This window comes from Ictidomys tridecemlineatus, chromosome 6 (genome assembly GCF_052094955.1).
Source record: "Ictidomys tridecemlineatus isolate mIctTri1 chromosome 6, mIctTri1.hap1, whole genome shotgun sequence".
Taxonomy (NCBI): domain Eukaryota; kingdom Metazoa; phylum Chordata; class Mammalia; order Rodentia; family Sciuridae; genus Ictidomys; species Ictidomys tridecemlineatus.
In genome coordinates, this window is record NC_135482.1 from 168183987 (window position 1) to 168198482 (window position 14496).

The 14496-nt window shown below is 32.6% G+C and overlaps 1 protein-coding gene across 7 annotated transcripts in view; it reads left to right on the forward strand.

Moving 5' to 3' along the window:
- Trpc4 (transient receptor potential cation channel subfamily C member 4) overlaps window positions 1-14496 on the forward strand; it is a 198472-nt gene that overhangs the window by 88885 nt on the left and 95091 nt on the right. The window lies entirely within an intron of this gene.

Sequence of the window (14496 nt, forward strand, 5' to 3'; positions counted from 1 at the left end):
CCAGACAATCTGATTTTGCAGGTAACAATCCTCCTATTACTTTAGCAGTCAACCTAGTTGAAGTCAGCAGGGATTTAAAGATGCTGCATTTGGTGTCTCCTTAGGAGATGAAATTTATTTCTGCAGCTCTTTAATACAAGGTGCAACTAATATTTAATAGTTATTATTCAGGATGTATCTATAGCTGTTCACAATAAAGAGGTTCATGGCATTTCAGAAGATACACAGCTTATATTTTCAGTAACAAAAAGCACACATTCCAAATCTTGACATCTACTCTTGCGAAACTGGCCTGTCAGGAAATTATTGTTCTACCTTTCAGATGAATCAAACACTATAATTGGGACTGTGTTTATGTGAGGAGAAACAAATGAATCTGGCAAAACTGAACAAGACAGTTTTCTGCTCTTTCTCCAAACAATCCTAGGATTGTCACGTAACACTAGCATCTCCCCGTTATTAAGTGATTTATAGAGAGTACAACATGCTTTCACATTTAATCTTTACCACAACCCCGTGGGAATTAACTTGGAGAAGTCTTTGATATGTGCTTTACCAATTCTTGCTCCATAATGAAAAAAGTCTATATTTGAAAACAGGAAAATGGAAATGCAGAGACATTAATTGGCTTTGTCATTTTCACAGAGCTAACTACCGTGGGGGCGGGCTGTACTGCAGAGCCTCTTACTCTTGTTACCTGAGCTGTTCTCAGATTGTCACAGCTGCTTTGCCTTAAGACAGATAGTCTTTTGAAGAATGTAGACTCTGGAGTTAGGCTGCATAGGTTTCTGTGTACCACAGACGAGTATTTAGCTTCTCTAAGATGTGTCATTCTCACTCATATGAAGAATATAATTCTTACCTCTAAAAATCATTTTGAGGATTGACTAAACTGAGGCACCAGGTCCTAGTACAGGGAAAACCACATGATGTGTTTACATGTCAGCTGTTGATTCCATTGTCATCATCAATCTCCCGGCCTGTTTGCATGTATAGCATCAATGAAGTTAAAATAGTTTCTTCTCTATCCTCCTTCATTTGATTCAAGTATGCATTGTATTTCTGAACTAAGTCTGCCTCCTATGTTGTTCTGGAGTTATGTTTATTGCATGCTTCATGTACTTTTTCAAATCAATAAATGTATTGCTAGACTGGGATTTTTAATCCAAAGTAGACTTTCAATAGACTTACAGTAAAAAGATATAGCCAGTGCAATTTAAAATGAATATAAACTTCACAAAAATGGAAATAGGCCATCATTGTTGTCATTAGTACTGATACTAGATGCATTACTACCCAAAGTTGGGGTAAAATTAAAAGTATTTTATAACAAAAGCCCTTAATGGAGAGACAGGAATCAAGAATTGTGCAGTATGTTCTTGCTGTCCTTATTATTCTCACAAATTTATTTTCTGAAAATAGGTATGCTCTCTTCTGTGGAACTTTTTTTCCCCACTACCTCCATGAAGGACAAACAGGCAGCTTAACGGTTCAATTCTGCCAAAAGGCATCATAGGAATTGTAATATCTGAATAGTATCATTGGGTAAGTGGGAAGGAAAAGGCACAATGCAACAAGAGAATTGTGAGTGGTGAGTTTGATGCTGAAATGATTAGGCTTTAGGAGGTACACTGGGATTTGGTGCCAAGTACATTTGAATATACAGGTTCAACCTTCATACAGAGGTATTTGTTCACCAAAAAAAAAAAAAAAAAAAAAGTGGTTAAGGTCTAATGAGAGAATACCAGGACAGAGTCTGATGTTAAATAGATTATCAACCAGTGTTTAATGAACCTAAAAACAGAAGCCTTTATGTAAATAATTATGCTACGACTCTCCAGCATGACAAAATGAGACCTGAGAGCATCCCTCCATAATGATACACACAACATTCTTTCTACTTCAAATATTTTATGCAAACATAATAGTTTATAGAGGGATATGTTCAACTGTTTCACTTTTTAAAAACAAGTAGGTAATGTCCAGTTTCTATCATTACAAACAATGGTGGTATATACAATTCTCTTTTAATATCCATTGTTCCATGATGCACATGTATACCAAAATCCATACATGCTGGAGTCCCTTATGTAAAGGGTATAGCATTTGAAGATTAACTACACATGTCCTTCCATTTAATTTATCTTTAGATTACTTATAATACCTAATGCAACATAAATGTTATGCAAATAATCACACTGAATTCTTTAGTGAATAATATAAGAAAAAGAGACCTGAACATATTCAACAGAGGCATTTTTCAAAAATATATTTTTAGTTGTAGATGGACCTTTATTTTACTTATATATATGTGGTGATGAGAACTGAACCCAGTGCCTCACACATGCTAGGCAAGCGCTCTACCACTGACCTACAACCCCAGCCCCACTGAGATATTTTTTTTCCAAATGGTTTCTATATGTGGTTGATTGAATCTGTGGAAGTAGAATTTGGGGATGAGGGCCAGCTGTGTAAGAAACTATTCTCTCTGTGTCTTATGTAGAAAGTGTTCCCAGAAGTGAGAATGTGGATCTCAGGATTCCTATAAGTACCAGATACTCTCCACAAGGCTGTAACAGTCTACATTTCTCTAACTTTTAGTGAAAGAAAGTACCTATCTTCATAGCTCTTCAAATTTGGCAATTTGATGGCAAACAATTGAATTTTTGTGCTTTAATTTTCCTTTTCTTCACTGCGAATGAAAAAAAAATCATGGTTTTGTGCTTCTGACCCTTGGCTATTCTTTGGTGAAATAGCTGTTTATAATTGTCCAGTTATCCATTGGGTTGCTTCTAGTTTTCTATTAGATTGATAGGTTCTCTTTGTGCAGTAGAATTATTGAGTATATTTCACAGGTTGCAAATATTTTACTTTCTTTGTTAGTTTATGTGGTATCTTTGACCATTTTTCTCAAAAATGGAATGACAATACAGAGTTTTCCATTCTGTTTCAAAACTAGCTTTAAGAGTTTCCCCCAACCCCGGCCTATACAACTAATCTTTTCTAAAATGGTATTGCTTTTTTGTTTTTTAACATTTAAATAATTACTCTATCTCAAATGTACTATCATGAAGTGAGAGAGACCTAATTTTGTTTGTGTGGAAAATTGTCTCAGTGCCATTTAACAAATTAGCTACATTTACAATTGAATAGCTATTCCACTTTTTCACAGATAATTAAAAGAAGAATTATTATTCTGATCAAAATTCTATTCAGGGGATTCATATTTCTTGCTGTTTTTGGATCTTACACTTTTCATAATTTTTAACCAATTTTGGATATAGTGTTCCATATTAATATATAAATTAACTACCTTCTCAATAAAAATGAATAAAATATTTCAATTAAATGATATTAAATTAACATATCTTTTAAGAAAATTGACATAATTATGATATTTAATCTTCCTTTCCAGAAACATAACATTTTCCTCATTCTGGATTTTATGTTATGCCCAGGATAGGGCTTTAGTTTTTCTTCTATTAGGTTTTATTTTTTCTATCATTACAAACAATGATGGTATATACAGTTTCTCTTTTAATATCTGTATTTATTCATAACTATTATAAACTATCATTATTAATAATAGCCACTTCTTAAAATTGTATATGCAATTATTTTCACTTACAACTTGCTAATAAAGGTATGGATTTTTTGTATATATGTTTTATTATACCTTAATAATACTTCTAACTTAGACTCTCTCTTCTTGGCTTTTCAAATGTTTTAACTATGTAATCTGTTAAACAGGAACAGATTTTTCTTAATTCATTTTTAATGTTTTTATTAATGCATTTTAGTTATACATAATACTGTGTTTCATTTTGACATAATCATACATGCATGGATTATAATTTGCTACACTTCTTCCTATTTTCCTCCTGTCCTTCCTCCCTGGTTTTCCCTCCTCTACTTTTCTGATCTTGTATTTATTTATACTTTTCTTTTCCTTGGTGCTTTATAGATGAAGGTGAAATTCACTGTGGCATATTCATATATGTAGTTGCATAATTTGGTCAATTCCATTCCACAATCCTGAGCTTTTCCAATCACTCCTCAATCCACTTACAATGGACCTTCTATTTCTATGGTATCATCCATTCTCCCTTTTCTCCTTATTTTGTTCTGGCTTCTACTTATGAGAGGGAACATTCAATGCTTGACTTTCTGAGTCTTATTTATTTCATTTCACATGATGTTCCCCAGTTAAATACATTTATCAGCAAATGACATAATTTCATTCTTCTTTATGGCTGAGTAAAACTCCATTGTGTATATATGCCATATTTTCTTTATCCATCAACCATCTTTTGATGGCCCCTGGGATTGGTTCCATGACTTGGCTATAACTTGTTCCATAACTTGTGAATTGCACTGCTATCAAAATTGATGTGCTATATCACTATGTTATGCTAATTTTACTTCTTTAGGTTAAATTCCAAGGAGTTCGATAGCTGGGTCATATAGTGGTTCCATTCCTAGTCTTTTGAGGAATCTCATACTGCTTTCCAATGTGGTTATACCCCAAATGTATGTAGTTTTTCCTCAACATCCTTGACAGCATTTATTACTTGTATTCTTGATGATTGATATTCTAACTAGAATGAGATGAAATCTCAGTCTAGTTTTGATTTGCATTTCCCTGATTGGTAGAGATGATGAACATTTTTTCATGTATTTATTGGCCATTTATATTTCTTCTTTTGAGACGAGTTTGATTTTCGTTTTGATTTCTTGATTTTGTTAAGGAAGTCACTTTCTGCACCAAAATATTGGAGTGTTGGGCCTCTTCTAGCAGTTGCAGAATTTCTGGTCTAATTTTTTTATGCTTCATTTTGTTTTGACACATGATAATTGTACATATATAGAGGGTAAAGTATGATTTTTCTGTTCAGCATAGTTAGCATATCTACCACCTCAAACATTTATCATTTCTTTCCATTGAGAACATTCAAAAGCCTCTCTTTATGTTTTATGATATACACTATGATATTACTAGCTGTCCTCACACCACTGTGCAATAGAACACCAAAAGCTATTCTTCCTAACCAACTTTGCACCCGCTGACCAGTCACACCCATCTCCCATCTCTCTCCCACCTCCACTTTCCCTGAACTCTGATAAACACTATTCTACTTGTTACTTCTATGACATCAGACTTTTAGATCCCACAAGTGATGGTATGTGTGAGATTATAAGGCATTTGTCTTTCTTTTCTTGAATTATTTCACTTAACATTATGTCTTCCAAGTTAATCCATGTTGCTGCAAAGAACAGATTTTTTTTTTTTTTTTAGTGTGGTGCTAGAGATTGAACCCAGGGCCTAGTGCAAGCAAGGCAAGAAACCTACCACCCAAGCTATATCCCCAGCCCAAGAACAGGATTTCATCCTTTTTTTTCTAGCTGAAGTTTTCTTAAAATTTCTAATATTAATGGTAAATGTTTTCACTCTTTATTATGAGTTTTCCTATTGGTTTTTAGTAAATAATCCTTATAATATTTAGGAAAAGTGGTGAATTTTATTAAATACATTTTCATATACAATATTACCACATTTAAAAATATATGTTGTAATGAACTATAGTTAATTAAAAGAAAGTGCATTTCTGAAGTAAATGCTAAGAGTGTGTTCACTTTCAATGCTGTGGTTTATTCTTTTCAGATTTCAAAATGTTAGCAAGTAATGGTCCTCATTCTAGAGAATTTTAAAATAAACATCATTTTGTTTTAGATCCTTTTTATTTAGAAGAAAATTTCTTTATTAGTATCCAGATTTTAGTTACTTACTGACTCATCAAGAATCAAAAAGTAAAGGAGAAAACTGATATAATTATAAAATAATAGAGAAATTATAAACCAATGATATCTATTATTACACTAGTGTAAATAAACCTATTGTCTCAAATTGAAAGAAAGGCTATACATCCACTGAAAATTTTTCTTATACATAAGAGATTCAGTAAAATTGAAAAATATTTTGTTTCCTTATTCTCCAACCTTGCACCCTACCCACAAATTCCTAGATTTAAGTGAAATCGTTTAAATCTGAATTCCAAAATATTGTTAGATATTATTTTTCAACATGCTTTTCTGCTTCCAGTATCCTTACTTATCATCTATCTTCCTAGACCCCAGGCAAAATATAAATGAACTTTCCAGATATCTCTGAACATTGCAAGATTTATTGCTTGATATTATTTCTCCTTTTTTCTCCTCCTATCTAGAAGTGTTCACATACATTTGGTTATAATACCTTCTGGGATATTTGCTTCTATAGAATATGTAGGGGTATACCTTCTGAATTATACCCGTTCTGAATTCTAGCACAGCCAGAGGTGTCTTGTAAAACATCTTAATAGGAGGATGATAAGTTGGTTGGATGTAGAATTCTTGAGTCCCATTCTTTTACTAACACTTATCTGTAGATGCAATCACATGATCTTGCAGAATTTATTATTTGTTCTTTTTTAGATATACATGACACTGGAGTGTATTTTGACATATTATATATACATGGAGTATAACTTCCCATATTTGTAGTTGTACATGATGTGGAGTTTCAATGGTCATGTATTCATATATGAACATAGGAGAGTTATGGAGACAGATACGATGTTTGATGTCAGTTCCATTTCTGTTTTTACTCATTCTATATCTCTGATGACTTAAATATATTGTTATTACTTATAACAATATACTTAAATATACTTGAAAGTTGGGGATTTCACCAGGATGTGTCTAATTGTATGTCATTGATTTCATTATTTTAATCAAAAACCTGGTGAAATCTTTACAGATCCATTATTGCTTTAGAATTGAAATTTCTTTTTTAGGCCTGTTTCCTTTTGTCCATTTACTCTTCATTTCTCCTTAAAATTATTTTATTTACATGTTAAGACTTCTGGATCTTTGCCTGAATGAAGTAAACCTATTTAGGGGGTGTCCCTTGATATTCTAGAATATTTGTAATCATAGAATATTCTCTTTCAGCAAAGAGAAACACATTATTTTTAAAAATTCAAATATAAAGCTTTCTTTTCTTTCTAGAGGATCTTTGTAATTTTCTACTCACTGCTCTTAAAAATCAGCTATCTTGAGCTGAGGCTGTGGTTCAGCGGTAGAGCACTTGCCTCACATCTGCACCACATAAAAATAAATCAACAAAATAAAGGCATTATGTCTATCTACAACTAAAAAAAAATTTCTAAAAATCAGCTGTCTGGGTTAGTGCTTTCTAGTTAAAAACCCCACTTGAGTCTTCTAATTGCAATTTAATAAGACTTGAAGAGCTTTTTAGAGACGTGAGACATAAATATCAAACATATCTATGAAATAGGATGAGAAGTAGTACATATCTATTTTTACTAACTTCTAAGTAAAATATATAATTCATTTCCATTACGAATGTAGGCCCAAAGCTTCACTTTAATGACAGTGCATATACCTTGGTCAGTAGTAGAAATCATAAGTATTTTCTTATCACTGTTATATTTCTTATATGTTAGTCATACTTCAAAACTAGTCTAATTTCCTTCCACTAAGGTTTTATTGAACACATTAATAGATAAGTATACTTGTTACTACATCATGTGTGTTTTTTAAATACACTATAATATATGCATTTTGCTTAGAAATAGTATTCTTTCTGAATTAGGGTCCAAGAGCTGCCTCAGATTTCCAAAGGAGTGCACAACACACAAATATTTAAGAACCCTGGAATGAGAGCCGTATGTATGGAATGGTGGACAATTCCTTTTAAATTGCTTTTTATAATTATTTACTGGATCAAGGTTTCACCAGGTGTCAGATCAAACTCTGAGCAAATTTAAGGTTGCAGCCACTCAGAAATAGCAGAAAACACAAGAATCTTTGCTGATTCAGACCAATTGTGAGCATACTGGTAAACCCTTAACCCTGCTGATATTAGGGAGTTTCTTTTATTCGTAAAAGTTTCTTTTATTCATTGCATGCTGTTTTGTCTTTTTAAAAAATATTTATTTTTTAGTTGTAGTTGAATACATAGCTTCATTTTATTTAGTTATTTTTATGTGACGCTGAGGAACGAACCCAGCGCCTCACATGTGCTAGGCGAGCACTCTATTGCTGAGCCACAAGCCCAGCCCCTGTTTTGTCTTTTGAAACAGATATTTAGTCCTAAAATAATACAGTTGTTTAAATAATATTGTAACCTAATTTATTCATCTGTCCATTCTTTTATTTATCCATTCATTTACTGATTTATTAATTCATATAGTAGGTACTCATTTTTTTGTGCAAGCAGTTCATGTTTCAATGTCTATATTTGTGTGTGTATGAATTTCTAATATTCTAAATAACTGCTGTTAAATGAATTTAAAATACAATTTTTCAGTTGAAACCGTCTTATGTTGGTTTGAATTAGGCAAACATCTGCATCTATGAGAGATAAATTTGATATTTACAATTCTGAGGTTTTACAACTGTGGTCTTGATACATCCGATTAAAAAAATCAAAGCTAAAAGCAAAATGAAACTCAGAATTCAATAAAATTTTACTGAGTACTTGAAAAACTACATGTTTAACATAGTTTCCATTATTATGCTATCAGCTGGAATATAAAAAAGGTATTTGACTCATAAAACTTTCATGTTAGAAGGGATATTATTTTGCATATAATAAAAGATTTTAAGAATCTTTCAGTCCTGGGGATGTGGCTCAAGTGGTAGTGCGCTCTCCTGGCATGCACGGGGCACTGGGTTCGATTCTCAGCACCACATAAAAAATGAAATAAAGATGTTGTGTCCATTGAAAACTAAAAAATAAATTAAAAAATTCTCTCTTTCTTTCTGTCTCTTTAAAAAAAAAAAAAAGAGTCTTTCACATGTAATACAGCTAATGATGAAAAGAGCCAGGTTAGAATATGGATTATTTTTCTTAACACTTTAAATACACCATATGATATTATGGAAATAAATTTATTTTTATATACAACATATTTTGATAAATACTGAACTTAAGAAAATGAATACCTTCAATTGGATAAATGTCACTTTGGGACAAATTTTGCTTCTAAAATTTTATTCTTCAGTTTGAATAGTTCAAACATGTATATTGTAACCAAAAGAAATTTTTATTTTTATATTTTTGTAAAATATCATATTGTAAAATATGTATTTCAGATTGGTACTGAGTTACTTCTAGGTGAAACATTTAGATAACTTCTGAGAATAGCAATCAATTCATGAGTTAACATATTCCTCATGTATTTCAATAATTTTAATACTATGTGACATTACAATGATTCAGGTAGTAATGTAACTAATACTATGGCAAAGTTGAGAAATGTTAAATAAATGTTCATTCAATAAAAACAGAGGCAAGTATCAGATTTCAGGATTCTTTTTAATTTTTTTCTTATTTTGTAGATAACTGGATAGAATATGTAATTCAATAACTAGAATTTTTTAAAAAAATTTGTTGAGAAGTATTGTTTGTTTATTAGTAGTGTATGTAGTTTTATACATGTGTGTTTGCCTGGGTATAATTCTTCTATATCTATAGATTCTATTTTAGCTAAAGTAAGTCAAGCATAATGTGATTTTCACCTACAAAGTTATGCTCCTGATAATCTCATCTGTCCTTCATTATGCCAAATGGAAAATTTGAAATATTGAAAATTTTTAAAAAAGATGTGTTTTTGTCAAAACAATTTTTTTGGTAATAGTTACTCAGCACCAACCATGACTTATGTATTTTACATGTTATAAAAATTATCTTAATGTGTAGCAATAGAGAAACAAAAGGAAAAAAAGAGTTTCATATTGAAGATGCTAAACAAAGCACAGGACAGAGAATGAGGGAGAGTAGACCTCTCTGGAATGAGGGAGAGTAGATCCGATTGAAAATGAAGCATGAGAAAAGAGCAAAAAGCAGTTTTACAGGTTTCCCAAATAATTTTGAGATTAAATACCTTATGCTTTAAGACATCTTTAAATTTCTGAGTTTTTAGTACGTAGGAAAGTTGATAACCCTCTTATATCCACTGCAGTTGTCTCCATTCCTCCAATACTGCCCATTACCCATGACTGAAGGTAGTTTTAAGAGGGCCGTAAAACCTTCCCTAGGACATCAGTAAAACCTTCAGCAGAATGTCAGTAAAAAGTGCCAAGGTCAGTAAACCGTAAGCCATAAATATATCCAATTGTTACCTGTTAATAAGACTTTTAAAAGCTTTAAGGATATGGGCTGGGCATGGTGGTACACTCCTATAATCCCAGAGGCTTGGAAACCTGAGGATCATTAAACTCAAGGTCAGCCTCAGGAATTTAGCAAGGCTGTAAGCAATTTAGGGAGACCTTGTCTCAAAATAAAAAATAGAAAGGGTTGGAGAAGTGGTTCAGTGGTTCAGCACCCCTGGGTTCTATCCACAGTACCAAAAAAAAAAAAAAAAAAGATTTAAGGAGATGTAATTGCTGACTACCCTTTTTAGCCATTATTATATCATACATACCCATTGTATGAATGTAATAAATCATCACACTGTGAACCCCCCTTTTTTATAGTGCTCAAGATTAAACTCAGAACCTTATATCTATAGGGTTAATCAGAGGGCAATCACAACTTTTTCTTTTCCATTGCTTTAATTCTTGTTCAAAATATAATAGTTACCAGGCTTCTTTTCCTGTTTATAACCATTCTAATATTTAATTTATCCTTCAAAATATGCTAGGTAAAGTAACATTAAAAATTATATTATTCATATGTTAATATTTATGCATTTTCCTGAATGTATATTTAATAACAAATATAAAACTAATACTAACAATTATAAAATTAATAATTAAAGCAATGAATCAATATGTTTTCTAAATTAAAGAATGAATCAAAATTCAGTAATGAAGAGGAGAAAAGGCACGTTTTATATGCAGAAGAATGGAAGGTACATTTTGTGTTGCTATAACTAAACACTTGAGGATGGATATGTGTAAAAAAAAATCACCTATGGGCCAATAAATTATATTTATGCTATGAACCTATAAAATAATAAAATATATTTGGCTCACAGTTCTGGGTGAGAGAAGTTTAAAATTATGACTCTAGCATCTACTCTGGAGTGCATCAGGCTGCATCAACTCATGGAGGAGAAGTGAAAGGGGAAATAGCCCCATGCAGAAAGTACACATATGAGTGAGGCAGAGGGCACGTTGACCTGCTTTCTAACAATCCAATTTCATGATACCAGTTCAACCCTGCAAGGCATAGCTCACTCTCATGAGACCTTGCCTACTCTCAAGAAAACTAACCTAGTCTTTTGAAAGAAACATTAATTCACTTGAGAATTTTGTGCACTTGTGACCTAATTACTTTCCACTAAGCCCTAACTCCTACAGGTCCCACTACCTCAAGACAGCCTGACCAAGCCTCCAGTACATGACCCTTTGAGGGACAAATCATAGGTAAAACATAGCAGTGAGGATTGCAGAAGGGGTGGCCTGGTAAGGATACCCTGAATTTTTAGACACAGTGCAATGACTGAATGCTTTTATACTGTTATTACTGTCTTAATGGAATGGAGAGGAACAAAGCCTATCTTCTGGGACATGGATAAACACTAATGTTTGCCAACTCTCCTGCACCACAGTCCCAGCAAAGCCTCAGGTGGAGTAGAGATAAAGCTAACTGTTCCCAATGTCCTGTCATCTCTGTCCTGCCAAGTTCTGGTTAATTAGTGCTAAAGACAACATACAATGTTGAATTTGGACCAAATTTCTAAAATAATTAAAATTATATAACATAAAAAATAATCAACTATGGGCCAATAAATTATATTTATGCTATGGACCTATAAATAATAATTCCATTCAAATATTATCTTCAAAACTGAAGTTCCATATAAAAGATACAATTCAATGTAGTCACATCTTTCAAAAAAATAAAACTCACCATGATTTATGGAGTATTAAAACTCACAAACAAAATTCTTGATATATTCTCATATATTTAAACCATTATGTAGCTGTGTCTCTAATACTATGACACTGACACATTTCTGAAAAATGCGTTTTTCAAGATGGTCATATTATGCTTATTTTCTTCATAAAATTTCCTGCAATATACTGCAAAGCTGAATTTCATGGTTAATAAATTTCAAATTGTTCACAGCATATAAAAAAAACCTAGAATGAAATTATACTGAATCTTGAATACTCCTTTTAATTATATCTGTCATTTAAATATGTGTCTATCATAGAAACTAACTGAAATTGTTTTGTTTTCTCTAAATGTCTACTACAAAAAACACATAATTTTTTTAATTGAAAATTACCTATAGTTTGATTTTGATTAATGTAATCTTTCTCTTTATAATGAATGCATAATTAAATTTCAATTCATATTATCTTTAAAATGAATGCTAAATACTTAATAAGCTGTAAATATGTACTGATCCCACACATAAATGCAAATTTCTGTCTCAACAGGCATTCTCGTTCCTCTACTAATAAACATTTTTAAAATAGTGGTTTTTTACTATCATCACTGTCAATTGATTGCATATATCTTAAAATAACTTTTAAAAGATTACTTCATCCCTTCAATCTTTATGTAGTGTTGCTTATAAAACAAATGTATATTTTAAATGGCAAGGTGAATTAAAACCATATTTTTAATTACATGTAAAAATTTCACCTCTACTTGAAGGTGGCGTAATAGAAGCTTCCTTATGAATGTCATATTTCTGGGCATGGTTGTTATTCTGTTAATCCCTGTGTGCTCTCCTTCACATTTCATATGTTTTAATGTGACACATGCCTTCGTTGTTTCTGCCACACTGAACTTGTCTTTATGTAGCCTTTATTTTCATAGATGACTCTGTGACTGTGCCAGCAAGAATAAATATTAAACCTAAAATAGTACAGCAAGAATACAGTGCGATATACACAGTTTTGCCTGTCAGACAGGTGGACCTGGGCTCAAATCATATATCTTCACTTACTTCCCAAGGATCACTATCTATAAAACATGAATAATAAAAGGTGAGGATTAATATATACCCAAAAGATTCTTAGTAAACAATAGATGTTATTATATTCATCATCACCATCCTTAGAATATAACCAAAGGGCAACTATACATAAACATTTTAGTGACCTGATACAGTGAGAATTTATTCCCAGCTAGCTAGGCTAGTGACCTATGCTGGGCTCACAAAATCTGGCTATATCAATAACTGAGAAAACCAAGAAGAAAGCATGTAAGCACACAGAAATACCTTTTCAAATTCCAGGACAGCTCTCAACCTTAGGGGTCCATTGGAAAGAGAGAGCTTGCATTTGGATTTTTTATTTTTATAGAGGGGGCACAAAGGGAGGTTTGATGGAATGTTTTTTAAAAATAAGACAAAAGAGTCAGGTTTCAGGAGGTTGATTCTAGCTTCCTGGTGTCTTGTGGTCAGTAGATTGACTGACATCTTGGCAAGTCACACCCATCTCAGGTGCTGTGTGGGATCAAAGGCAGAGCGAGAGGAAAGTGCCCACTTGTGTTGCACGCCCAAAGAGCCTGCAACATCAGGCCAGTCCTCCCATATGCTCAAATGCTCATACCTCACACACAGCCCAGGGCTGGCCCACAACAAGAATTCACATTGATGACCAAATTCTTTGTTTATATCCAATAAAACAATAATGTTATCAATGGAGATTTCTCATCTGAAAATCATGCCCCAAAGAGAAAGATGTAAAGACACAACCTGAGGCTAGCCTATTTATTTCTGCCCAGCCACCCTTAATCACCAGCAGAGATGAAAACAGTAAAAAAAAAAAAAAAAAAAAAGAATGAAGAAAATTGAGAAAATTGCACTGCTACAGCAAAATAACCGGGGGGTGACGAACAACTTGTGCACATTGATACAGCAGGAGTGGGAGCCGTTTATTGTAGGACAGGAGGGGTATATATACATTTCACACAGCTTATATTAATTAACATAAACTAGATACAGCAGTCAACCAATAAGGAATCTTCACACTTAATGGCTCGCTGGCATTACTTCACAAACCGCTCCCTCTGCAAAATGCCAGGCGCCATCTTGACTTGTTTACAGACTCTAACAAGAAATTACAAGAGGAGCATTTTGTTTTAAACTATTTGTTTTTCAGGATATTTCTTGATTATTCAGGAAATTAACCTCTCCAGAAAAGCCAAGCAAATCAAATAAGTTGGGAGTAAGAAAGTCTTCCATCAAGTAAAAAGTTTCCATAGCCACCAACATTAAGCTTTCAAGAAAGGTCAGAATTCACATTATAGAAAGAATGAAAAAATGATGTGCCCTTATATTGGAAAGTTATTTTTTCTTCTACTTCTTAATTGTCTTTTTTTGGAGGAAAAAAAAAAGACATATCTCTCCTGCAAAAACTCAGCAGAAGATTTATGAGCCTTGTTCAACCTTGTTTCTGTATGCTGTTTGAAATTCACAAGCTTGAACAAATGAATATTCATTATTTCTGCTTCCTTCTTTTTCC